The following is a 27191-nucleotide window of genomic DNA, read 5'->3' as shown; positions in this document are numbered from 1 at the left end:
ATCCCAAAAACTGTCGTAAGGATAACGTTACCTATATGCGTATGATCCGCGGTCACAGACTATGACGATGTTCCTATAGAATCCTACATAAGATACCGGATCGTGAGCATTTTCAGAATTTGGGACCCAAAATTAGCGAAAATTAACTCGCTGTCAGTTTTGTGACGACAATGAAGCATTAAACCTGTCTAAAAATTAACTTTTTTCACGTTCTGAATGTAAATAATCGCTTAAAGTTTATGTAAATAACACAAAAACAATATTTTTATTGAAATTTCATGCTTAATTGTCGTCACAAAACTGACAGCGAGTTAATTTTTGTTAACGACTGACGCTAATTTTGGGAGCCAAATTCTAAAAATGCCCTCGTGCAGCGTGAAAACACTCCGAGTATTTACTAGGAAGAAATACCTACACTTTTTATCTGAACTAGAAAGTCAAGCTCAAAATGATAATGTGGTTGGAAAATATTCGAACTAGTTCAGTCCTAAACAAAATTTTCTACTAATGTTAAGAGTTCTGTTACCTTAAAGTAAAAAGGTAATTAATTACAATTGCAAGTTTAACGGGAAAATGTAACAGGTCCATTTTTTTCATGTTTAGACCCACTAATAGCACCACCAACCACTTAACTCTGGGTTAGTGGGCTGCCATCTGTCAAATTCCATATAAAATGGTGGGTTAACCCTCGGGTTAACCGATTTTCGTTGCTACAAGTGGCCCTTACAATGTTTGGTTTACTTAAGTTCTAGGACCAATGTGACTTTATTAAAACTCCGACCCATGCAACATTGGTTCTCTGTATATTATTTTAAAATATGTAAATTCTCATTATAAGAGTTACTACCAGTCTCCAGAACTCCCAATATTTATGATGTGAGCACCAAAAGTTTCGAGACGAAAGTTAAATTTATTACCATGCTCCAAAATTATCCTAACGTCAATAATGTTTTTTTGTAGAAAGAAAAATTGAGAAAAAGGTGCACTGACTGTACTTATTAAAGTTTTTTAGAGAAAGTCTAAGATGGAGCTCGCCGATTCAGACTTACTTTAAAGAGACTGAGGTCGTATTTTCCAGGGAACATCCATGGTGGAAGCGCATTCCATTCCTTTGCAGTCCGCATCACAAAAGAATTTATTTATCGCCACTCGTTTCAAAACTTCTTGTCCGCACTTATATCGTAATGTACTATTATTGTTTTCTAATTTGTCACATCACTAACACTAGTAAAAATCTTAAAACACGAGGAATTATTAATGCATTTACCTACTTCTGATTCATAATTTTAGTATTAATTCAAAGGCGTCTCTTTGTAAAAAAAATCTTATTTACCTATATCAGTACAGCTCCAGATTGCCTTACAATAAGTCGGTAAAAGAAAACAGAGGAGATATCTCCACCGATGCCCGCAAACCATCGCAAATTGGTGAAGCCTAACGACATTGTGAGCTCCGACCTCGGCGTAGTTAGTGTATTTGTGACCGTACATTGACTACAATACTTATTTTTCAGTACAGATGGTGTTTTTTTTACGCACTAGTGCGAGAAGTGGTTCATTATATGGCAGGTCGAAACTTCGGAGGTCCATCTATACTGAAAAACGTCGTTCGATACACGTGCGAAAAGGGAATTCATAACTCGTGTCGATTTAAAACACTCCCTTCGGTAGTGTTTTAATTTATCGCCACTCGTTTCGAGCTTCCTCTTTTTCGCACTTGTATCGAAATGTACTATTCCATCAAGCTAGCGTTTAATCAGCATAGTTAGGCAGGGTCCAATTCTCTCTACTCAATCTTCTCCACTTTGACTTTAACGTTTTGTTATTAATATCATTACTAAAAAAAATATTATCATTGCAAAAATACTATTATGCTTCAAATGGTTCCCCTTGTTTTCACATAATTTTATAACGAAGAAATCACCTTTCGCATAATCTGTTATGGCATAGTATGGTTACCTATTACGCATAATTTTTGTTTGTCCGAATATATTACATGCATAAAGGTTATTTGCCGAATAGTTTTTATGCATCAATTATTTGTGCATAACATTGCTTAGACGAAATTTACCACGCAAAGTTCTTTTCATTGGTAATATGTACTACTATACTGATGTTGCAATTCTAATCTAACCTAACCGACATTCTTTGCGAAATTGTACTTATACACGTTAAACTTCCGTGAGACATATTCAAATAATTAATTGAGATACGGTTGTACTCACGTTATCAATAGCGATATAATAACGTGAGTACAACCGTATCTCAATTAATTATTTGAAATTGTACTTCTTGAGGTCATAGTTTAACCTAACCAACTCTCCTGACAGCATTTAGTACGGGTTGGTATGGGGTATTCTGATTTTAAAAATATGCCAAATACAATTATGCGAATCAATTTTATTCATGAACACTTTCGGCGTCCCCCCGCTTCAAATAAGCATAAAAGTGTAAAATTTACTATCTTGGGGAGAGACGCCAGACGCCACTAACATTTTTTTATTTATTTTAATCTTAGCACTAATAATGGCTACAAAATTTTAATTACCTACATTGCGAATATAGCATTGCTCTATGTAGGATTAGTACATGTAAGTAACCTTTGTTCATGGAAATAATTGAGACAAATTTTATCACCGTTTAAACACTTCAAGTGTAAAGCGATTGATTGATATATAGAGAACACTATTATTATGCTGCAATTACTCGATTGCTATTGCATACTGACTTGCAGCTGTCGCGATCAATGTTATGAATGCCAAACCTTTTACTTAAATATTGTTTTATTTTTGTTAACAGTGAAGGTTTTTTGTAGGTCTTAAACAGTGGTTTCATTTGGGTCGGAGTTTTAAGATTTCACGAAAATGGGTCTCAAACAATTCGATTAATTTTCCGTGCCTTGCAAACAACCGGCAATCCTAGTAACAGCCTGTCTTTATCTGGGCCTGAAAAAAGGGTTTATTCTGGAAAAATCTGGCTGATCGTTAGCAGGGAAAACATGAATGTAAATAACTTTACTAAATATGACTCTGAAAACGATGATAAGTGAAATAGATGACGTAAGAAAGCGGAACTTGGGAGGAAGCAGTCAAAACGCTAAAAGAGTGAAGAAAGTTATTGGTGCGAGCTCTCCAAAAAAAAAAAAGATCTTGCCTGCACACACTTAATCATGAAGATAATATCCTGTTTAATATTTTACTTGTGCCCAGTCACCCAGGTACATCCTATCCAGTCCACAAGATGGCTTTCTTGCCAGTTGTTAGCAAATTGCGCCAAGCCCGGGTTCTTATTATTACGTTACCGTGCTTTTATTTGCGGACTTGGCTCTTGTTTTTACACGGCTTCAGACAGATTGCTTGTTTAGCTAGTTGTTTATTTAATTTTATATTCAAGAGCTATTCAATTGAGTGCCACGCGGAGTGGCGTCATTCGAACTTTAGTGTACGACAAAAGTCAGCTCTAGATACGATGGAGACTCGAGTCTCCAGAGTCCAGTGACTATGATTTTCCATTTTTTTTTTTTTTGACCTTAATAATTATCACTACTTCTTTATTTCATTTGATATTCCAAAAAAAAAGAGGGCTATTCAATTGAGATCCATGACGAGTCACCTGATTCGACCATTGACATATGTCAAAAGTTTGGTCTAGATTCCATATGGGTCGGATAATCACGTCAAAAGTCACGTCCCTTCAAAAAAGGCAGGATTGCAGGTCAATTTTACTGAAATTTTAGCGCCAGGTATTAAAAAAATTGTCTTTTTATGCACAAAGAATACCTACGTAGAAACATTTCGACCGTTTCTAAGGCGTAGATTTTAGCAAATGCCTCCATCCACTTCGCACATACCAATACGTTCCCACTTATCCCCCACAATTTTCCCACATAGCTATCTCAGAATTTAATCAAATTAAACCAGCCTCTGCTAACCACAAATAGGAGCTTTTTAGCTAATTGCGAAGCCTCCTGCCGGGCTTTTTCCGCCATCTCGGATTTTATTGTTCTTTTATACAGCTATCGGGAAATTGGATTCATTTTTTATGTCACCGGTTGAAAATGTTTACCTCGTGGTTTCTTGTGAAGTCTGTTAGGAAATGTTTACAATAGATCCTTTTATTTGGTTTATTGATTAGGTGTGTCTCTATTTGTACATTTCGTACTTTGTCCTACATGCCGACGGTAAGTAGGTACCCAGCAATCAGGATGTTCATTTTAATTAGTTATATTCCGCTCTGTATGAGACTATTTATATGTCTTGTAATGACTGTCATGTAATATCAATTTATATTCACATTAATTTCGTTCTATTGCTTTTAGAATTAAAATTATGTAGGTAGCTACTAGGGTGGTCCGCATTTGTATGGAAGTAAAATAAATATGACTAATCCTTTCTCCACATGGTTCCCTTTGTTCTATTATGAATTAGTAGTTTATGTACCAAATTTTAACCCATTTGCTCATTATTTACAGGTCGCTCAAGATACATTTAAAATTGGATATCTCCTAATAAAATAAAATAAAAACCGAAATAATTAAAACATTGCAAACTGCCCGGTTCATGTTTTATTTAGCTCTAATGAAATAGGGAAAAATATAATTAAACCATTAAAATACCTCCATGTAAGATTTTTTCTTTAGTCGAATTCATTTCATACATTTCAGTATGGCATTATTGCATTATTTTGAGCGACCTCTAAATAAAGTCTGATTGTTCTCAAAATTGGTTGCAATGATTCTAATAAGGTTTCGTATAGAAATAACCATGTGGAGCTCAAACAATAAAAAAAAAATATTTGGACCACCCTAGTAGCTACATTAAACAAGGAAATTTTAGGATGATTTTGCTCCCTAGACGGCGGTTTCCGGCAATCAGACTTATTAGCTACAAGAAAAATGTAGTTCAGACAATGTCAGTATGTCCTTTACTGAGACTGACTGAAATAGCATGACATGTTCGTACGTTTCCGCAAACATACCTACTAAGGAAAACCCTTTCACTACATCTGTGAGATGATGAACGGTATTACTGTTAAAATAGAATCATAGATTTATTTTGGAAGATTTAGTTTTGTATAAGTAAGTATTCAAATATTTCTAAACAAAACTGGCCAGCAACGCTCCTAATTGACTCAAAAGGTTCGAAGTTCAAAAGAGAGTCGACAAAGAGTTCAACTGAGTAATAAAGCTGCTGAAAATGTTCGTTAATACCATTAATTAAGCATTTTTTATAAAACACCAACTTTGTAGCTGGCTTGGCCTTCTGTTCTTCTATTCAAACACAATTAATATGACCTGGCTTCAGTACCAAAAAAAGTCAGTGATTTAATTATTAAATACTCGAGAAAAGGGACTAATAAGTGATCATAGGCCACGCTAGAACCTTGTCGTATTGACACCGTGCTTTATTTGCTATATAAATCAGTTTGACTTTTACTGTGAAAAGGTTCTACAGTGGCCTAGGATACAGATTGGTTGTCTGTAAGTACCTGCCGGTCTAGTACAACTTGCGCTCTCGTCCGCGAGTCCATACTTGAAGTCGCGCTTGATGTATGGACTCGCGCGCGTCAACGCAAGTTGTGCTAAACCGCCTGATCAGCCCTAACTGAGGAATTTAAGAGTTCAGACCCTTAAGCACAACTTGCCTTGTCGCGCGCGAGTCCATACATCAAGCGCGACTTCAAGTATGGACTCGCGCGCGACAAGGCAAGTTGTGCTAGAGGGACAGGCAACAAATAATAAATATCTTACAAATTTATTGCGCCAGTGGTGTATGATGTATACAATCAGACATATTTGTAGAAGTGAGGCCCATAGAAAATAGAAATATAGATACCTGTCATGTAAGCTCTGGTGGCCTAGCGGTAAGAGCGTGCGACTTTCAATCCGGAGGTCGCGGGTTTGAACCCCGGCTCATACCAATGAGTTTTTCGGAACTTATGTGCGAAATGTCATTTGATATTTGCCAGTCGCTTTTCGGTGAAGGAAAACATCGTGAGGAAACCGGACTAATTCCAATAAGGCCTAGTTTACCCTTTGGGTTGGAAGGTCAGATGGCAGTCGCTTTCGTAAAACTAGTGCCTACGCTAAATCTTGGGATTAGTTGTCACAGCGGACCCCAGGCTCCCATGAGCCGCGGCAAATGCCGGGATAACGCAAGGAGGAAGATGATTCAGATGACATGAACAGGCTGGAGCTGTGTAACAGGCGAAAAAGAGAATCGTGACTGTATTTTGTCAAACTTGGATTTTGTCAAACACATAATGAAATTTACCACCCATTCTATATATCTCATATTAGTATTACCATAACCGGGCTGATAGATTAAATTAACCCAACCAGAATGCAACTGGCCACTGGCCTACAAAGTGCAGCCGAATATGAGCATAAAGTAAAAATGCAGCCGCCTTTCCAAAGTTACCAGGGCCGACAGGGCTGGCGATTATCTTTGACAACCGTTACACTGTGTATTTACTAACCACTAAAAGTGTACGTACTTGTTGTGTAGGGGTTTTTTTTTTTTTTTTTTTTTTATTATAAATGGGCTTACTCTTGACCACAGACTAGCCAAAGGCAAAGACGTGGCCTACGATGGAGTGAGCTCGCCCAGAAGATGCCTGTTCACTCTTGATTTGAAGGTTGCCGGGTTATATGAGCTCGGAAATATAGCCGCCGGCAAGGAATTCCACTCCTTGGCAGTGCGCATAAGAAAAGAAGAAGCAAAGCGCTTCGTGCGGATTCGTGGAATATCCACCAAGTAAGGATGGAGACCGGCCGTGCGTCTAAGAGTCCGATGGTAGAATGGGGACGGTGGAATAAGTTCGTGTAGCTCTTGAGCACACTCCCCGAAGTGCAACCTGTAAAACACCGACAGACTAGCGACTTTCCGCCGATGGGCCAAAGACTGTAGCTTGGCCGTTAGCTTCTTGTCGCCAATCATCCTCCTGGCTCTGCGCTCCACTGAGTCCAAAGCAGCGAGTTGGGTTTTAACCCATTTCACGAAACAAGGCTTGCCAAGTTGTTGACATAATTTTATTACTCGCAGATACTGATGTGCCAACGGAGAGTTTCCAAAATTCTGAAATTTTCACATAGAAAAACTTCGGAAACTTTCCATACCTTGTATGGACAATTGTATGGATGGAAACTTTCCATTTCATAAATTAAAATTCCCTTTATTTTTCGTGAAAGTTTCGTGAGTTTTTCAAGTTTAAGATTTTTTTGGAAAGTTTCCGCAACTTGCACATCACTACTCGCAGACAATATGAACGTGTGGGCACAGCCAACCCCTTTCCTCGCATGGGTGTCGTAGCAATCGACTGTGGGATATGGGTTTAATTGTGGCTTAGGTGAGAGGTTGGCAGCATGACAATGCAATGTTAAAATTTGTTTTTTTTTCAACACCTTAATTGCTAAAAGTGACACTGATCCATGAGCGGTTTCATATGCTCTGCCTACCCCTCAGTGGAATATTTTGGAATACAGTCTTGAATATGTCTCATCACCTAATGTTAACTTCTCCTTCGACATATTTTCTAAGATTAATGCGAATGACTGATGCCACATTAACCCGTACAAAATGTCATTTTATAGACTACTATTTTTGCATTTTTAGCTTTTGTTAGGAAGAGACAAAAATGAGCCTGATGTCACACTTCGTCCCTTCAACTATCTATACTTAAAAAAAATATGACAAAGTTGCCTGTCTCACTCTACATTCCTTCACCCCTCCCCACTTAAAAAAATCACGTCAATTCGTCGCTCCTTTTGCCGTGAAGGATAGACAAACAAACAGACACACACACACACTTTCCCATTTATAATATTAGTATGGATTACTGCTAGATTCAACTTATTTAAGCTTTTACTCGTGTCAAAAAGCAACGAACTGCCCTCAAACCCTATTGTTTTATTAGTAATTTGCATTGCCAATTTAAACAGTTCTATAAAAGGTTAGACTTGGGTTAAAATATATCGTTACGGGTAATATATTAATTTATTCAAAATCCGTAAGCGGTTTTCCCGGGAACAGTCCACACGTGCACAAATATTTACATACATATGTATTGTCAATTGGATACAAATAGTAGTTTAAGGCGCAGCCCTGCGCCTGCGCGTTATCAGCGGCGCCTTTATCAGGATCTGCGCGGGCGCAGCGAGTTGCGAAACTGACCGCTTCATATACTTGGCGTTTTGAATATGGTCGTGACTCGAGCCCTTAAGTATAGGTATCTACAAATTGGAAAAAACATTAGAAATGGAATATTTTTTTTATTTTATCACAGCAATACTTTTCTCATACAAAAGGGAGTCAATAGTTGCTACTTGCAAAACGATTTACGTAGACGGTGGCGCCCCTATTATTTTCTACTATTTTTGCCAATATGTAACTATGTACATACTGGCGCCTGAACTAGCGTAATTTTTAAGGTTTTCCACTTTCAAAATTTCTTAATTTTGTAAGTTCGTTACTACCCTAAATAAAACTGTATGTGGGCCATTTTTTTCAAAGTTGTCCACCCCACTTTTTTTTGGATTTGGAAATTTTTATGTGGTTTCCACTCAGAATCGCGTGCTTTTTCAATTCTAATAGGAGAAAAAAGTGTCCCAAGGTTGTTATTCCCGTTCCGTTACCATTTTTTCATACATTTTGTATGGTGGTAACGGAATGGAAGGTTCGAAAAAATGTATGTAATTTTTTCGCGTAAAAAATACCCATGTTACAAAAAAGGTGGGGCAAAGTTGTCCAACTTTGAAAAAAGTGGCCTATAACGTTTATAAAATAATTAGAACAGGCCTTATAACTACCTTTTTCATTACGGTCTCATCATTGTCGTGACGAGATCACGAATTGTGACTTATCTATTCTGTAAGCAAACTAGCAAAGCAAGGCTTGAATAGTTTTACTTTACGAATAACATAAATAAATCTATTGCATATGTCAATAAATATGTCACGCGTAACAAATTATAAAGTCCGTATGTAACTAAGCGTATGCATACATTGTAAGCAATAATATTATCTTAATAGTCATGTAGCAATGTTGTCAAATACTGTGTTTTTGTATCCGCGACAGCATACGCCCACTAATGTTCTACATACTGCGTTATTCACTATGTAACCATTCTACTGCAGTCAAAATATAAATGCAGTATATTCACATCGTATAAGGTACAGTGGGGCAAATCTCGACTGGGGGACCAATATAACTGGTCCATTTTTTCCATGTTTTACAATGTTTGCATTATTAAATAGAGTGTCCACCGGTTATATGTGGTAGGCGTGTTCAGTGGATACATGTAGAACTCAACATCATAGTGTAATAATGGAAAAAATGGATTAGTTGCAATTGTCCCCCAGTCGAGATTTGCCCCGCTGTACCTTAGCGGATTTTTCACAGCTGTGAACTGTTACTTGCTATCGGGTTCTCATCCGCCACAAATGGTAATTTGTCTGCTTTGTCGGTTATGCTTAATGATATCAAAAACTGCCGGCAGATAGCTTGCAAAATATCGCTACTTATAAAAAGATAGAAAGTTATTCCCTTACCGAAATGACAGAAGTATACTACAATATACCTACATAATAAGGCATTATATTTGTTACAAAAATACAACATTTCCTTTAAAAGGATACGCATAATTAATAAAAAACTGAATATTTTAAAAATATAGTCGTGATAGTAGGTTACAACAAAAAATCTACAAACATTCAACATGTCGGCCTAGCCTAAATGACAATCGTTGACGATAGACGCCGAAATAAACGCAGTCTGGCTCTGTCGCACCAATACGGAAGACGGAGGTAACGATATTATCGTAAGCGTTTATGCATTTGGCTACGCACCCTGTTGTCTCCTAAAGCAAGTGCAGAGGCGAAAAACGCCTCCCTTTCCCCTGAATCCTCAATTAGAAAAAAATTACGATGTCAAATTTTAAAGTCAACATACTGTAAACGACATATATTTTGTATCTTACGGTATCTGTACCAAGGCCGTATCGCGTATTTCTCTTTAAAATAATAACTAGTTGAGCGAATGAACGTATGGTCTAACACGCCCGCAATGTTGGGTTTTTACTTAGACACGCGTGCCATGTGGGTGCGACATTGCATTTTAGCGATTGGAAGGCTTCGAAATAATAGATTAATGATATAATGTCTGTATACCACTGAAGTAAAACAGATTAATGATACCTGTATACCTCTAAAGGGGGATCTAATATCGATATTTATTTATTTGAACTTTATTGCTCAAAAAACATACTTAATGTACAAAAGGCAAACTTAATGGAATGAGGCATTCTCTACCATTGAACCTTTGAACAAAGCAGAGAAGATTGTATTGTATTAAAATAGTTTGAGATTAGAGATATGTGTGTTGACTCTTTCTAATTTTTTTATTTTTATTTTTATTTTTATTTTTATTTGCCTTTGCCATTTGGTGGTTGCGAAAATTGGCTGGTGTAAGAGGATCTTTATCTAAAGCATTGTGCAGAATTTATGTGCAAAAAATGATCGCCTATATTAATGCTGAAAAAAAATCGTAACATAAGCCAATGGAATGTTCATATTCTATTTTTAGAAAAAAAGAAAACATTACTTTATAACTCAATCGATTGTCATCTAGCGCGATTACAAACCATTTTTCTGGTTACCAAACTACCACTTACCTAGGTGAAAATATCTATTATCTTTAATTTTTAAAAGCTATCAATACAATCAACGTCTATTATACTCTCATTAAACACCACAATAGTCCTTTGATAAGTCAATTTAAACAAACAAAATAAACAACACGCGTTTTTTGCCGACGTGACATTTCGTAGTCGAACCGGACACGTTTTTCTACCGTCACATCTCACGTAGGTCGACGCACTGTCACGTGAATCATTTTGAACCTTGACACATAGAGATAAGGTATAACTATTGTTACTCATATCTCATATATATGTGGTCGACGTAAAGCCTAGGTATATATGGATGCGGACAAAGTGCCCAAAATATGTAGACACGACTTTGTTGCTCATGTCTTAAGGTCGAGGATACATATTTTTGTTCTGTTACTATCACGTTAACTATTGTCAACTATAACACAAGGAGATAAGGTTTGACTGTGGTTAGTCATGTGTTGTTGGCTCTAGTTAGATCCGCCTGTAGTTTTTGCTAAGCTATCGGGGAATTTGGATAACAATTGCAATGTTGTTTTGACAACTGTTCGTTTTTTTGCAGTGCCGCTTGTACAAATAACATTCCAAATATTTTTATCAGTGAAATCCAGATCAGAACTAGTTTTTATCTAGGGTATTTATTCTGCATTTTCGGCCAGTTTTTCGATGTTCGTATTCGGCCTAATAGGTCTGTTTCAATGCCGAATATTTTACCTAATAAAGAAAGTTAAATACAGTTGTAGTGCGAAAAGATTTGCCTTCGGAAACGTTCGTATTTGTCATGCTAGTTCAGTCAATGTCAGTACATCTTGTACTGAAATAGCATGACACGTTCGTACGTTTCCGTAACAATTCGAAGGCAAATCTTTTCGGACTACATCTGTACATAGGTGCAAACATGAACACTGAAAACAGTTACACTTTTTTTTAATTAGGCAGTCGTGTGAAATAATAACTTAATAGATTATTTCATAATTTATTGAGTAATGACCTAATAACGTCATTTTTCAGCATTCTAAGGAAATACAGAAAAAAAGGGCTTACGAAAAACTTCTATCCAGTGAAATATGTAGTACATTATACGATACAAGTGCGGAAAAGAGGAAAGTCGAAACGAGTGGTGATAAATTAAAACACGACCGAAAGGAATCGGCACGAGCTATGAATTCATACTCAATACTCATACTAACCCTTTGAAGCTTCGACCTGACAAGAAATGTACATACTTTGCGAACTAGTGCGGGGAAAAACACCATGTTTACTGAAATAGGACATTACGGTTCAAGTGCGGAAAAAAGTATGTTCGAAACGAGTGGCGATAAATTAAAACAGGACCGACGGGAGTGTTTTCAATCGACACGAGTTTCGAATTTCCTTTTCGCACGTGTATCGTACGACGTTTTTCAGTACAGATGGACCTTTTCGACCTGACAAGAAATAAACCACTTCTCGCACTAGTGTGTGAAAAGAGCACCATCCGTGCTGAAAAGGGTTATTACGTTTCGCATGTACGGGCATAGGTACAAGAATTGTCAAGCAGGAGGTAGGTAGTTACAAAAGGTAAATTAGAACGACACCCAAGGGACACCCGGGGGACAACAGGACAACATCGATTGAAGCCCTAGTAATTAGACTGTAGAGGAATCGTAATTGGATAAGTTTTAAGAAGTTCTAACCAAATTCTCCAATTGCAAAACTTATTCGACCTTTTCGACTTTGGCTAATCAAATAATCGTCAGAGGATCGCCTTTTTTGGGTAAGTTCAGGGAATCAATTTTAGTATTAAACTTTGATCAAGCATAGACAGTGATCACATTTTTAGTACCTACTAATGATTAGTTTGTAGGTTAGTAGTAGTAGGTGCACAATGTTCTGCAAGTCGACTTATGTAGTACTTTTTTTAATCCCCGACGCGAAAACGACAGGGTGTTATAAGTTTGACGTGTCTGTCTATCTCTGTGTGTGTCTGCCTGTGGCATGGTAGCTCCCAAACGGATGAACCGATTTAGGTCTATTTTTTTTTGTCTGAAAGCTGAGTTAGTCGGGAGTGTTTTTAGCCATGTTTCATGAAAATCGGACTACTGTGTCGCGGTCGAGGGTTTTTTCAAAATTTTAATTTTGTGGTTAGGTTATTATTATAAAAATGGGCTTACTCTTCTTGGCCACAGACTAGCCAAATGCAGAGACGTAGCCTACGATGGAGTGAGCTCGCCCAGAAGATGCCTGTTCACCCAGATTTGAAGGTTTCAGAAAGGTTAGCATAGGTGTTTATATATTGATTGAATCACCTAACATTTGTCTGTAGAACGCTAGACAGTCATAAAAGTTTGGTTAGCTAAACGGAAACCTTCAAATACTCGATAACTGCCAAATATGGCTCACTCAATTTGTTCGTTAAGATTGTCTTGGTACGCTAGTAATATGTGTATCAATCAGTTGTTTGACGCCATCATAGGTAATAGTTATTTGTTATACAAGGGGGCAAAGTTGTATTTTAACGCCGAGTGTGGAATTGAAAAACGAGCAAGTGAAAGGATTCTATAGTTGAACCACGAGCGAAGCGAGTGGTTCGAGAATAGAATCCTGAACTTGCGAGTTTTTTAACACACGAGAAGTAAAATACATTTGCACCCGAGTGTAACACAAAACTTTTCCCCTCACTATAGCGAGGAAACTACAACGCAAAAAATGCGTTTATCACTGCTTCCAGTAGTTCCACAGGTGGTAAATCATCTTTATTACTAGATTCACCTACTTTTATCAATTTTAAAACAGTTAATTTGACTTTATTCAAGGTCAAATTACTTTACCCACTAGTGGATAAAATGCGTTTTTACCCGCTGGTATTAAAGGACAAAACACGTGTTTCCGAGCTAGTGAGGGGAAAAACATATTATTACCGCGTTCAGTTTCGTAGCAAGGTGTCGTTCCAATGACGTTACAACATTTAAAATTAAAAATCGATATTTTTATATGAAATCGTCGTTGTATTGAAAAATTCATCAAAATTGGGTGTAGAATTTTAATTGCTATTTAACCGCATCAAAATACCTATAGACAAGTCAAAAAAATGAAATGTTGTCACTCAAAAATAAATATAACCTACCCACAAAATTAAAATTTTGAAAAACCCCGATTTTCATGAAACATGGCTAAGAACACTCCCGACTAACTCAGCTTTCAGACAAAAAAAACGAAATCTAAATCGGTTCATCCGTTCGGGAGCTACGATGCCACAGATGTATGTGTATTACACAGACAGACAGACAAACAGACAGATATACAGACAGACACGTCAAACTTATAACACCACATCGTTTTTGCGTCGGGGGTTAAAAATACGACTGAAATAGGTATCACTTTAGTTACAATACTTACAATTACAAAGTCATAGGCACATGTGTTGGTCGTTTTATAAAAGACATGTACGGGTATCCATGAACCGGCCCCACCCACATTGGTCAGTAATCTGTTAGCGTAGGTCAGCCGCATGCCAAGCCTGGGCTAGACCGAGCTCATTAAACATGTCGTTTTACTTAGTAGAGTAGAACTCCATACGTCACGAATCGAAGCGGAGCGCACATTTCTTGCACTTATTTTTTAATTTTTATCTCTCGACGCAAAAATGACTGGGTGTTATAAGTTTGACGTGTCTGTCTGTCCGTGTGTGTGTCTGTCTGCGGCATCGTAGCTGCCGTACGGATGAACCGATTTAAATTTGTTTTTTTTTTGTCTGAAAGCTGAGTCGGGAGTGTTTTTAGCCATGTTTCATGAAAATTGGTCGGGGGTTTTTTCAAAATGTTTATTTTGTGATTAGGTTATTTTTAAGGGACATCTATAGACAGTACCTACATATCGGCCCGTAGTTCTTTGGTGTCAGTAAAAATATGTTGAACAAATGTTTAGCGTTAACCATCCCAGGGTGCGTAGCCGAATGGCACAACGCTCACGAAACGCTCACGAAACGAAACGCTCGTAGATATCTATCTCTATCGCTCTTGCGTATTGACGCGACAGAGGCAGACTACCTTCCTGCGGCGTTTCGATTTCGTTTCGCGTCGCATAAATGCCATTCGGCTACGGGACCAGGGTACTTACCCAACGTCACAATCGGTTCGTAAGCGTATGGTAGCCAGCTCTCAATCGCTCTTCTGTAGTGGGGCGAGCGGGCGACAGAGCCAGACTTCGTTTTCGATCGCCACGTAGCGTCAACGATTGTGGGCCATTTTTAACCCCCGACGCAAAAACGAAGGGGTGTTATAAGTTTGACGTGTCTGTCTGTCTGTCTGTCTGTCTGTTTGTATGTCTGTGTGTGTGTCTGTCTGTGGCATCGTAGCTCCCGAACGGATGAACCGATTTAGATTTAGTTTTTTTTGTCTGAAAGCTGAGTTAGTCGGGACTTCGGGAGTGTTCTTAGCCATGTTTTATGAAAATCGGTCCACTATGTCGCGGTCGGGGGTTTTTTCAAAATTTTAATTTTGTGGTTAGGTTATTTTCAAAGTTGTCCACCCCACTTGTTTTGTAATATGGGTATTTTTTACGCGATTAATACTCAGAATCGCGAGCTCTTTCGATCGTGATAGGAGAAAAAAAATGTCCCAAGATTTCCATACATTTTTTCGAACCTTCCATTCCGTTACCGCCATACAAAATGTATGGAAAAATGGTAACGGAATGGGAAAAAACCCTTGGGACACTTTTTTTCTCCCATTAGAATTGAAAGAGCTCGCGATTCTGAGTGGAAACCACATAAAAAATTCCAAATCCAAAAAAAAAGTGGGGTGGACAACTTTGAAAAAAATGGCCCTTCTCACTTCGGCTAGACTAAGTTTCGAAGTGTAATAAAAATACAAATCAAAACACATTTATATAATGAACATTCCCTAATTCCAACTTGTCCAGGCTGTCAAGATAAAGCTCCACAAAAAGCGCGCAACCTTGCGCGCGCGCCGAAAGCGCGGGACTACTTTCCAGCGCTTGGGCAACGCAAGGCCGCCGCGCCACGTGGCCTGTATTATCTATAACATAATCTTTAGCTAGACGCTAAACTGTCCTATTATATTACTTCTTAGAACTTTGATTGATTAGCCATTACCATATTTACCATATTAATAAACTAGCCCGCGCCCGCATACTAAAAGTAATCTTATTCAAACGTTGAACTTTGGACCCCCATTTCACCCACTTAGGTTGTGAAGTTTGGAAAATCCTTTCTTAGTGCTCTTCTACACCTTATAAGGAACCTACACTAGGTTACAAGGAAGTAAGCAACATGCGTGTGATTTGAGCAGATAACAAGTATAAAACAAAATAATAAAATAGCTTTTTATTTCCACATTACATTACAATAAGTATAGGTATTTCTGTTATGTTTCTTTAACTTAATGTGGACTCCTTTTGGGTATAAGCCTCCTCACACTTTCTCCATTGGTCTTTATTTTGGGCTGTCTTTAGCCAGTCTATGCCTGCTACTGGAATGATGTCCTCGGTCCATCTCTTTCTTGGTTTTCCCCTATTTTTTTTCCAGCTGGTCCCTTCCATTTTGTAGTTTCCAGTGTCCATCTTTCGTCTTTATACCTAGCTATGTGCCCTGCACATTTCCATTTCAAGCGTAGGCTGTGCTGTAGGGCACCTGTAAGCTTGGTTTAATGATAACAAGTACCTAATGAAAATTAAATGAATGTTCAACCCAACGAAACTTAAGGAGACCTTTGAAGGAAAATTAGGGAGGTTCGTGCCTAATTATAATTAAATTATTAGCTTTAGTTAGTAGATACTTATCAAAAGTATCTGGCAGCTTGGAATACTTTCTTACTAGATTAGTCCGAGAGTTCTACACATATAAGCTTGTACTTATTTGACATCATTTTTTAAGCCCGATAAAAATATCAAAAAAATCATCTTACTCGTACATCGTCCTCTATCTTCAAAATCCAGGAAACAAATAATCAAGATCGTTTGTATGGAAAATTTACCCTTCCATTATCGCGGCCAAAAGCAAGTAAAACATAAAAACAGAATCAGTCTCTATCTGCTTAGATTTATATAGGTATAGGTAATAACGGAATATTTATAATAATATGCTTACCGCCATCGTACCTCGTGTTTACTGGGTATTCCCATAGATAGCGGCGGCATCACAAACCTCTTTATCGATGAGTGCTTACCTGCAACAGAAACACCGGTTACAATAAACTATGATTACGCTATTTGCAATCATGTGGGCAATTCAGGTAAGTAGACCGTTTTATTAAATAAATAAAATACATCAATAGCTTTACCCCCTTATTCATAACGTTCATAAAGTTATCAAGCCGATAAAGTTCGTTTGTCCCTTTCCAACGTATTAGTGTGATAGAAAGGCTTGATAGCTTTAGTGAACGTTTATGAATAAGGGGGTTAAAGTTTACACATAACATAATTAAGACATAAATAGATATCATATACGAAAGAAAAAACGACAAGGTCTTCAGCTTACGCGGCTAACGTCTTTACCACTAGACCACACGCCCGCCGTGGTACCCGACGAAATTTCTCTAGTGTATGCGTAAGCTTAAGACCTGGGTTCGATTCCCGGCTCGGCCACCAGTGGTCCTTGCTGTTTTTTTTTCTTTCGTGTATGATATTTATTTAAATTTATAATTTATATATATAGTAGTGTGAATACTTGAAAAAATAACAAATCAAAAATATTCAATAAAATAATTTGATTTGTTCCCTAGTTGCATAATTAAGACGCTTAGAAAAAAAATGAATAAAAAATTTCCCTAAATTGGACGCTTCTCTGCGCTTTTTCTTCAGCGGTCTCAGAAGAACATGAAAAATTACATCGGTATTTTATTTTATTTTTTATAATGATTTTAAATCACAATTATTTTCTATCATAATATCCATTATTTTTTTTTGCTGACGGAACCTGACGAAACCTAGTGGAATTACCTAACTGTAGAAAAATGTTAATACTTGAGTTAAATATAAGTAATGCCTGGTTTATTGTGTAGATATATTAAGACCGCCGCCTGTTGTCTGCCTCTATTTATAATCATTTGTTTTGTCTCCACTGTATCTTTTGCTGAGGTGTGCCAATAAAGAGTATTCTATCTATCTATCTATCTATATATTGTAATATAACGTAAACTAAGGTTTTCGTAAATTGAAAAAAAAAAGTTAAAATATCAGCTTTTCTATATCTACTTGTCAGATATTTTTACGTGAAAACTTTCCTAAGTAGTTTGCTTAATTCCAAGAATGACGCGTCAAAGCGCTCAAAAGGTTAACCTCCGTGAACTTTGAACAAAGTCAGTGCAGTTTGTAGTTCTAATGAGTCGAGTTTTGAGGTGAGCTAACTTGTGCAAACACTGGACAAGCAGAGAGTATTTTAAACTGAATAAGATTTAAGAGTTTTTATTTGTAGCTTAAGCCATAACCTAACCACAAAATTAAAATTTTGAAAAAACCCCGACCGCGACATAGTGGACCGATTTTCATGAAACATGGCTAAGAACACCCCCGACTCAGCTTTCAGAAAAAAAAACTAAATCGAAATCGGTTTATCCGTTCGCAGGCAAGCACGCGCGGACGCGTGATAAACGATATAACGTCATGCCGTCCTTTTCGCACTATTGTAAGTGTGATAAGGATGCACCGATGCTATGAAGTTTATCAATCTAGTGTGCTATGCCGGCAGGTTACTATGTTGATTTGGTACATCGAATAATGTAAATATGGAACGAATTGTCGCAAGCGGTATTTCCGGACCGACACGACCTTCAAACCTTCAAGAAAAGAGCGTACACCCATCTTAAAGGCCGGCAACGCACCCCCCACAATTCTGTGTTTCGGGTGTCCATGGGCCGCAGTGATCGGTTACCATCAGGCGACCTGTCTGCTCGTTTGAATCTTATCCCAAAAAAAATGTGTAAGTAGGTACAATAAAAAAATAAAAGAGTTAATGTCAGTGAAAGTGACAACTTTGAAAGGTTTAATTATATGTAATAAATACACGTAAGTCTTAAGAAATAAGTAACTTTTACAAAAATGTACAATTATTCTTTGTGTTTTCATTTCAAATCATAAGTTATATAGCTACGAATACAATTGTACCTATTTGCTGTTTGAACTATGATAGGTACCTATAAAAGCTTTGAAATAAAAATGAAACGACAAATCGAACATGATTAAAAATAAAATAAATCTGAAACAAAGCGCCGCTCCAACGGCATTTTGAAATATTTCACGTCACAATAAATACTGAAACAGGCAAAATCCAGACACTCTCGCATTTAAAAGCAAACTGTGTTTTCTGTGACGAACGATATATGATGTCACAATTGCATCGATGATGTAATTAAATAAATCATTATCTAAATCTTTCCTTGACAGACTTAAGATAAAAAAAAAACTGTAAGTAGCGCATTTTTTTGAAAAGACAGCCCGATTTATAACTTACACAGTAACACTATACATTCTTCAATGCCCGGCCAAATTTAACTAAACATTACCCCCATTGCCCGACCAGCCGCGAAATTGAAGCACTGTGTCACCACTATCTTCCTTCAGCAACGTTTTGAGTGGGTGTATTATGGAAGTTCGATTCTGAGTATAAATCGCGTAAAAAATACCTATGTTACAAAAAGAGTGGGGTGGACAACTTTAAAAAAAAAATGGCGCATCTACGGAGAGTTATTCTTAAAGAAACAGAGAGAGAGAGAGAGAGAGAGAGAGAGAGAGAGAGAGAGAGAGAGAGAGAGAGAGAGAGAGAGAGAGAGAGAGAGAGAGAGAGAGAGAGAGAGAGAGAGCGAGAGCGAGAGAGAGAGAGAGAGAAATAAAGAAAGAAAGGTAGAAAATAATTTTATTCAGCACGTTAACAATATTCCTTACGTCTATGATACACATTAATAGGTATTATACAATATTAACATCACTGAAAAGGTCTCCCCTCAGCATTTTGTCAAGTTACCTACCAGGTAACTTGACGCTGGTCTTCCGTGGAGACCTGTCCAAGTGATCGTGTCAGTACATAGAGAAAGACTGCTTAACCCAAATACGTAGATTATAGTTGCTTATCAGCAAACATAAACTAACTAATCTAATCTAAATAGATGTCTCATTACGTATGCGTGTCATGAGGCATGATCCCTCAGGACAAGGTTTGTTTACATTGTTCTATGAAACCTCTGGATTATCGCTAGCTTAGGTTTAAGAGCTTTCCGAAACCTTTTTGAACTACGTCATCTATAATAGTTACGCTTAACTTTCCCTACAACCAGATATAATATCTACACGATCCACATAAAAAGTTTTTAAATATTAGTTTCATTTGTTTGAAATAGAAACACAAAATAAAATATTATTCTTTGATAAGTTAACATCAACATATTTTAAGTGAATTATGTAAAAAGTTTTTCGCAAATAAACATCGTGCATCATTTACTTTTTTATATTAAAACATGACATAAAAGAGCAAATTTGGACGTAGAAAGAAGTAATGAATGAAATAAATACAGAATCCTTACTTCAAAAAACAGTGCATACATTTTGTTTACCTAACACATTAAGGCCCATTTGCACTAACCACTTAACTGAGTCTGTGTTCCCACATGAGTACAATCCAGGTCTCTTTAAAGCAAGAGTAAATAGGTATCTCATAGGTGTGATCGTGGTCAAACGTCTACCTATTCATACTAAAAAAAAAAAAAAAAACTCTTAACGGCCTGATTCCCCTGTAGAGCCGTGGGTTGGAGACCCGCACGTAAGGCTCTACGCGTATGAGGAGCGGTTGTAGCGTTACACAGCCCCTCCTCCTCCTTTTGGTCCGAGGGTGCTTTTATAAGCAAGCCGGGGGAGCATCGTGGTAGAATATTTTTGAACTCAGGGTGCTCCCCTATAACGGCAGTGAGGGTAACGCCGCAGGGGAAGTTAGTGGGTATTCTCCTCCCCTCTCCCTGACTAGCAGAGAGAGCTAAGGGAGGGGCGAGTCCCAGATACCACCCCGTCCCCAACGGGCTTCCAAAGCCCGGGGGTGAGATGCGTAAATGCATTTACCCCTGCGAGAAAAAAAAAGGGTTAACCCTCCATTTGATATGGAATTTGACAGATGACAGCCCACTAACCCTTTTTTTTTTTTGTTTAGGGGGGAAAATGCGTTCCGCATACCACTAGGGTGCGAGGGGGGACCCTAGTGGTTATGTGGGACTCCCGTATTAGCTAATGAGGCCCACGGTATACCCACTAAAAACCCCCCCACATGCCACCTCGCCGCCTTGTTGGCGGGGTTACCGGTACACTTGCGCTCACATCCGCAACCCCGCCGGCGGCAGCCGCACACATGCGGCTTCGACACGGATGCCCAAAGGCCCTCCACAGTGAGTGCGCCAGATGACAGGGCGCACCTTCCTCCTCGGCCGCTTAAAGGTACAGTGACGGACCCCCTCGAGTCCGCCACAAAGAGGCCATGGGCGCCAGAATGTTCCGGCGCCCAGCGGTGGAAATGGTCATTGGTTCCACCGCTAACCAAGTCGGCCGCAAAGGATAGGGAGAACGGCGCACCGTAATACCGGCACTCCTCTTCCCTTGCGGCCCCACCAATGCCGCTACAGCGGAGCGGCCCCGCCAAGGTCGCAGGGGGTAGGGAGAGTGGCGCACCGTTATACCATCACGCCTCTCCCCCTGCGATCCCACCTCGGCTACCGTGGGAGGGCACAGAGCGGCATCCCATACTGCCGGATCTTCCCTCCCACCGCAGTCCTCCCAGACGCGTCTTAAGTGGGCCTTACAAGCCCACTTAGAGCGACCGCCTCGGGCCAGCCAGCTCCCCAAACCGGCCGGCCCTGGGTACCTCTTAGCTTCACCGTGGGTGACCAGTCCACGGTTACTAAGCCCCCCCACCACGGCAAGGTGGGCACCCTAGGGGGGGAGCCCACTAACCCTGCGTTAAGTGGGTTGGTGCAAGTGGGCCTAACAGTGCAAAGAACTTTTTAACCTAACAAAATTAAAATAATATTGTCTTCGGTTACCGCGATAGTTACACATGAAATAAACCTAAAAATTAAAATGAATGTAAATTCATTATACGCGATTTAATCCGTTTCCATAGTTTTATTTCAAAATTAAAATAATCAGCGAAAATAATTCGTGTAGTGTTGTGAATGACATAGTTATACCTATAGTAGTTCTGATGAAAATACTAACAGCCTTTTAGGGTATGAACTGCGTTGGAGGTGTAAAGGGGGTAGAAGGTTCTTTTTTTCAAATTTAAGAAATTCACAAATTTAAAAAATTTGACGAGGTTAGGTACTTACAATGTTAAACCATTAATCGGTACACAAGCTAACTAAGGAAAACCTCATAAAAACACGACTAAGGAAAGAATCTGAATGCTAACAAGAATCCATTACAATTTACATCAAAAAATGAATCAGTTTCTCCTCAATGTGGATCTCAAATCATGAAACCGTGGCATTTATGAGTGATTATGATAATGATTGGCCTTAATCACGCCATCTGACGGCCTGTGTGCAAATCAGGCAATTAGGCCCATTGTCAGTTGTCAGAGCTATTTAGCTGTCCTGTTGCGTCACTTGTCAACTGTCACTGTCAAGGTTTTACATATTTTTTCCTTTTTATAAATCTTAACCCTCTTATTCATAAACGGTCACTAAGGTTATCAAGCCGATAAAGTTCGTTTGTCCCTTTCTATCACACCAATATGTCGGAAAGGGACAAACGAACTTTATCGGCTTGATAACTTTAGAGAACGTTTATGAATAAGAGGGTAAGGCTATGGATTGGATATACGCGAAGCGGTAAGCCGTCGCCGCTTTCTTCCAAAACAGATTCACTGTTAAAGCAGTGCAATTCACCGCGATTTTTAGTTTTTACACATGACAAGGGACTTAGTCGCAAAAAAATTACGTGTTGAAACTAATATAAATAAAACCTCTGACACTGACTTTTCCGAGACAACAACGGGGATTAAGGGCGTTCTGGAAACGTCGCTGGTTTAGTTCTCGGTTCCGAGTGGTTCGATACAAAATGTAAAGTATAGGTTCAAATGAATCTGTTTTGGTTGTCAGCGGTCGCGGTGGTTTGCCGCTCGCCGCCCCGCTCATTGCCCCGCGCGCCGCTTGTGTTAAGTCCGCGGCCTTATGGTCAACCGTTTATCAAAAAGCATAAACGTAATGGAAGACAGGAGCCGATGGTATCTTGCCAAGAAGCCAGTAAAATTTGATAACCGTCAAACGAATAGAATAAGTTTTTTGCAAAAATTTAATTTTTGGCACAAGTTTTTATCGCCGACTGCACCTTTCTTTCAACAGTCATCTACTGATCTCCGAGACGTTTCTAAAACCCCTTTTCTCGAAGGGGATACGACGTTTCATGACAGAGTTCCTATGACCACCTTTCTACTCCATCATCAGATCAGTTTCGTGATACCATAATATTGATGCATTGTCACATGATTTACACATGTGTGCAAAATTTCAGCTCAATCGGAAACCGGGAAGTGGGTCAAATTTAACTTCTACGTTTTGACGCACAATAAATAACATACTAACAAGGCAAATTCAATAAAAGCTTGTAAATCAGCAATTCCCGTCAACTTTGTACAATGCCACGTCAGCAAAATTTAATTGATCCTATTTTGTTACCAACATTTAGTAATATAATTCGACTTTCGTAAGATATATACAGGATAATTGTTATAATTAAGAAAATATAGATACTAGAGAACCTTAATGACGAAATAAAACTTAATAAAATCTCAATTAATCAACAAAATCTTGGTAACAAAATAGGAATTAATAAAAACAAATTTAACTTTTCCCTTAATTTTTGTACAAAGTTGACGGGAATTGCTGAAATATGCATTGAAATGAGGATGTTTCGAAAAGTTACATCATGGCTAATATTTATTACCATAAGATCATTTCTTTTTTTTTGTCAAACTAGGAATTTTGTTTACTTTCAATTAGGAATTTCTAACAACCGATTGCCAGAATTTTTATCTAGTACCTATTTAGAACATTTTTCCTTCAAATAATAATAATATACATTCGGCATTAACATCAAGATTACTCAGTTTTTTTTTCGTTATTTTCCTTAAACATTAGGATTCAAGGAAAATGTTAACTTACGAAGAATCACACGTAAATTAGTAACTACGAGCATTACTATCTACTAACTTATCTATTTTCTGAGAACCACTAGCATACTAAGTGTACCTACCTACCTACTTAGATACAGATGTAGGTGCGAAACGATTTACCTTCGTATTGTTAGGGAAACGTACAAACGTGTCTGAACTAGCATGACAAATAACGAACGTTTCCAGAAAAAAATAATAAACCTTCGAATTCAGATTTGTTATCGGATTGCAATAATCTAAACATCCAAATTATAAACAAATCAATTATTTTTGTAGTCGGTACCAGACCTGTTCGTCGCCTTGCTATTTCCTGTTTGCCCCACCCAACCATACGCAGGCTGGCACTGACTCCAAAAATAATTGATTTGTTTATAATTTGGATGTTTAGATTATTGCAATACGATAAGAAATCTGAATTCAAAGGTTTATTATTTTTTGCTTTTTAGTTCCTCCGTGTTTTGTAACGCGCTTATTTTTGAAGGCGGTTTTATTTTTTGTTAAAAAAGTGTATTTATTTGTTGATTTTTAGTGGTTCCTATTGATATTATATGTATCAGTCCGAATACATGTACACTAGTGAAAGAATTATCCTTCAACTCCTAACCATTGAGGAGTTGACCTTCCATCATCAGCTCAGCCACATAAAATTATTACGATCAGGCGTAAATACTGGTTTACCTTTGAAAAATACACTGAAAACATTACATGTGCCTATAACATTTGAAGAGTTCCCTCGATTTCTCCAGGATCCCATCATCAGACCCTGACTTGGTGCCAATGGGACCATCTCGGGGTTATACCCGTTCGATCAAAAAAAAAATTTTGAAAATCGGTCCACAATTCTCGGAGATATCGAGGAACATACATACAAAAAAAAAAAAAACATTCAGTCGAATTGAGAACCTCCTCCTTTTTTGAAGTCGGTTAAAAAAAGGAAGGAAACCCATTTCGCACTACATCTGTATCGTTATATTTTATAGTTAACGACGTAAATAAGTAGGCTCCTAAGATGTTAGTTTTTCTTCCTATGAATTAAATTGAATGGTCTAGAAAAAAAAAAGAAGCTAAATAAGTAATAATGTTTCTAATTTATATTTTTAACACTTTTCCATTAGACATATCGCACACGAGTGAGATGAACAGCGAGATAATTATCCTCCTTGCGTTATCCCGGCATTTGCCACGGCTTATAGGAGCCTGGGGTCCAATTTGACAACTAATCCCAAGATTTGGCGTAGGCGTTTTTGCGAAAGCGACTGCCATCTGACCTTCCAAGCCGAAGGGTAAACTAGACTTTATTGCAGTTAGTCCGGTTTCCTCACGATGTTTTCCATAAACAGAGAGATAATATCAAATCGAAAAAATATCAAATCTATTAGTTGCGGCTGCTCAAGTTACAAGAGGCTTGATACCAATTAGCATTTTAATTGGCTGCCTCTTTACATGCATTGGATGCGTTTCATAAAAATATTAGCCTACGAGAGATATCTTTAGTTTAATGTCAAAATAGTACTCGTCTCCTCATTCTAATTTAAGAAATATATCATCATCCTCCTTGCGTTATCCCGGCATTTGGCACGGCTTATGGGAGCCTGGGGTCCGCTGTGACAACAAATTCCACGATTTGGCTTATGCACCAGTTTTACGAAAGCAACTGCCATCTGACCTGGGTAACTAACTAACTAGACCTTATTGGAATTAGTCCGGTTTCCTCACGATGTTTTCCTTCACCGAAAAGCAACTGGCAAATATCAAATGACATTTCGCACATAAGTTCCGAAAAACTCATTGGTACGAGCCAGGGTTCGAACCCGCGACCTCTGGATTGAGAGTCGCACGCTCTTACCGCTAGGCCACCAGCGCTTAATTTAAGAAATACAATGTCTGCAGTTAAATCTTTACGGGTCTTGTGGTTCCAAAAAACACTTTTTTCAAACAGAAGTGTCAAAATGGTTGCCACATGCAAAGCGGTGTACATAGGCCACCGTGACCATCGTCTATTTTTTCTACTCTTTTTTGCGCCCCTATTATTTTCTACTTGTAGCACATAGGCAGCACAGCCTTAACTCCCTACCCAGACGTGTAAACACACCCTCATACACACGTCTGTGAACGCCTTAACATTCATACACTCACCATTCATCACATTCACTCAACCAATCATTCACACACTCGCATGCGCCATATTATTCAGTCCGAATCCGTTTGTCTTTGAATGAAGATAGGTCGCGAGCTTACAATCATATGTAAGTGTCCTTTCCCTATTCATAGTTGTTTTGTGTAAATCACGGATCCCCTTTGCCCATCCCTGGTTATACGTGGTTATACCTACTCTTATTTTGACAGGCTGTACGAGTGTTGTTCTTTAATGAAATCAGTGGATTAACTCAAACTGTGATCTGCCCAAGTAGATATACATTTTCTAGTGTGGCCTCAGTATTTCTGTAAGTTTTAAAGGTACATATGAGTATGTAATAGGCACGCGACCTTTAAGCAGATTATTCGCCTGACTCGCCACACTGCAGTAAAACCAAGTTTCAATATTAGTTATGCTTGCCACTGAGTTTGCATAAGGAATTTCCTGTCGCTGAGTGAAGCAAAAATTATAGCTATTCTTGCTGTTCTGAGCTCGGATAGCGAGCATATCTAGAAAAAAGAGACTTTGATAAGCTTTGAAATTACCTATACATTTTTAAGTTTTTGTGTAGAGTAACATAGTATTTTTTTAGTGCAGAAAACAGAATGCCTTAATCTCGGCCGCGGTAGGCCTAAGAAGCGCTGGCTGGACGTCGTGATAGCGGACATGCAAGAGAACCATCTCACACCTGAGGATGCCGAAGACCGGGCAAAGTGAAGAAGACTAAGCAGGAAAGCGGACCCAGGCGCTAGGCCGGAAAAAAAAGGTTGAACAAGAAGTTCTTTGAATAGGTACCAGTGGTGGCTGGTGAAAATTTCTGATAGGCAACACCAAATCAAAAAGAAAACTACCTTAACATTAGTTACTTTAATAGTAATCAATTTTAGGAAACCGGTGGGAATCGGCTTGTATGGACCAGCCGGTGCTGATAGGTACAGCACATATAATACATTTTGTTATTTATAATCATTCTAATTCGCATCTGCATTTCGTTCGTAACAATATCCCTGTTTCTGAGTGTTATTTGGTGACAGGGAAATTAACAGGACAGCGTCCATTTGGTCGACCCTCGTAGACACTTTTGAACGTCCGCGATCTTCACCCATCCTTTCGACATGGCCAACGACAAGCCAACGGAGACGATGTGCTTTGGTTTCACAATTTCACCTACATATTATATTTGGCTCAGCTACTAATTGTTCAATTTCAGCATTCTTTTGCCTCTCGCAAATGCCATCGTCTC

At 38.4% G+C, this 27191-nt stretch overlaps 1 protein-coding gene across 1 annotated transcript in view; it reads left to right on the top strand.

Moving 5' to 3' along the window:
• LOC125224952 overlaps window positions 1-27191 on the top strand; it is a 156586-nt gene that overhangs the window by 62270 nt on the left and 67125 nt on the right. The gene's annotated exons all lie outside the window — the stretch shown is intronic.

The sequence above is a fragment of the Leguminivora glycinivorella genome, chromosome 3, assembly GCF_023078275.1.
Source record: "Leguminivora glycinivorella isolate SPB_JAAS2020 chromosome 3, LegGlyc_1.1, whole genome shotgun sequence".
NCBI lineage: Eukaryota > Metazoa > Arthropoda > Insecta > Lepidoptera > Tortricidae > Leguminivora > Leguminivora glycinivorella.
The sequence above is the reverse complement of the archived record's forward strand: the minus strand, read 5'-3'. Positions and strand labels throughout refer to the sequence as shown.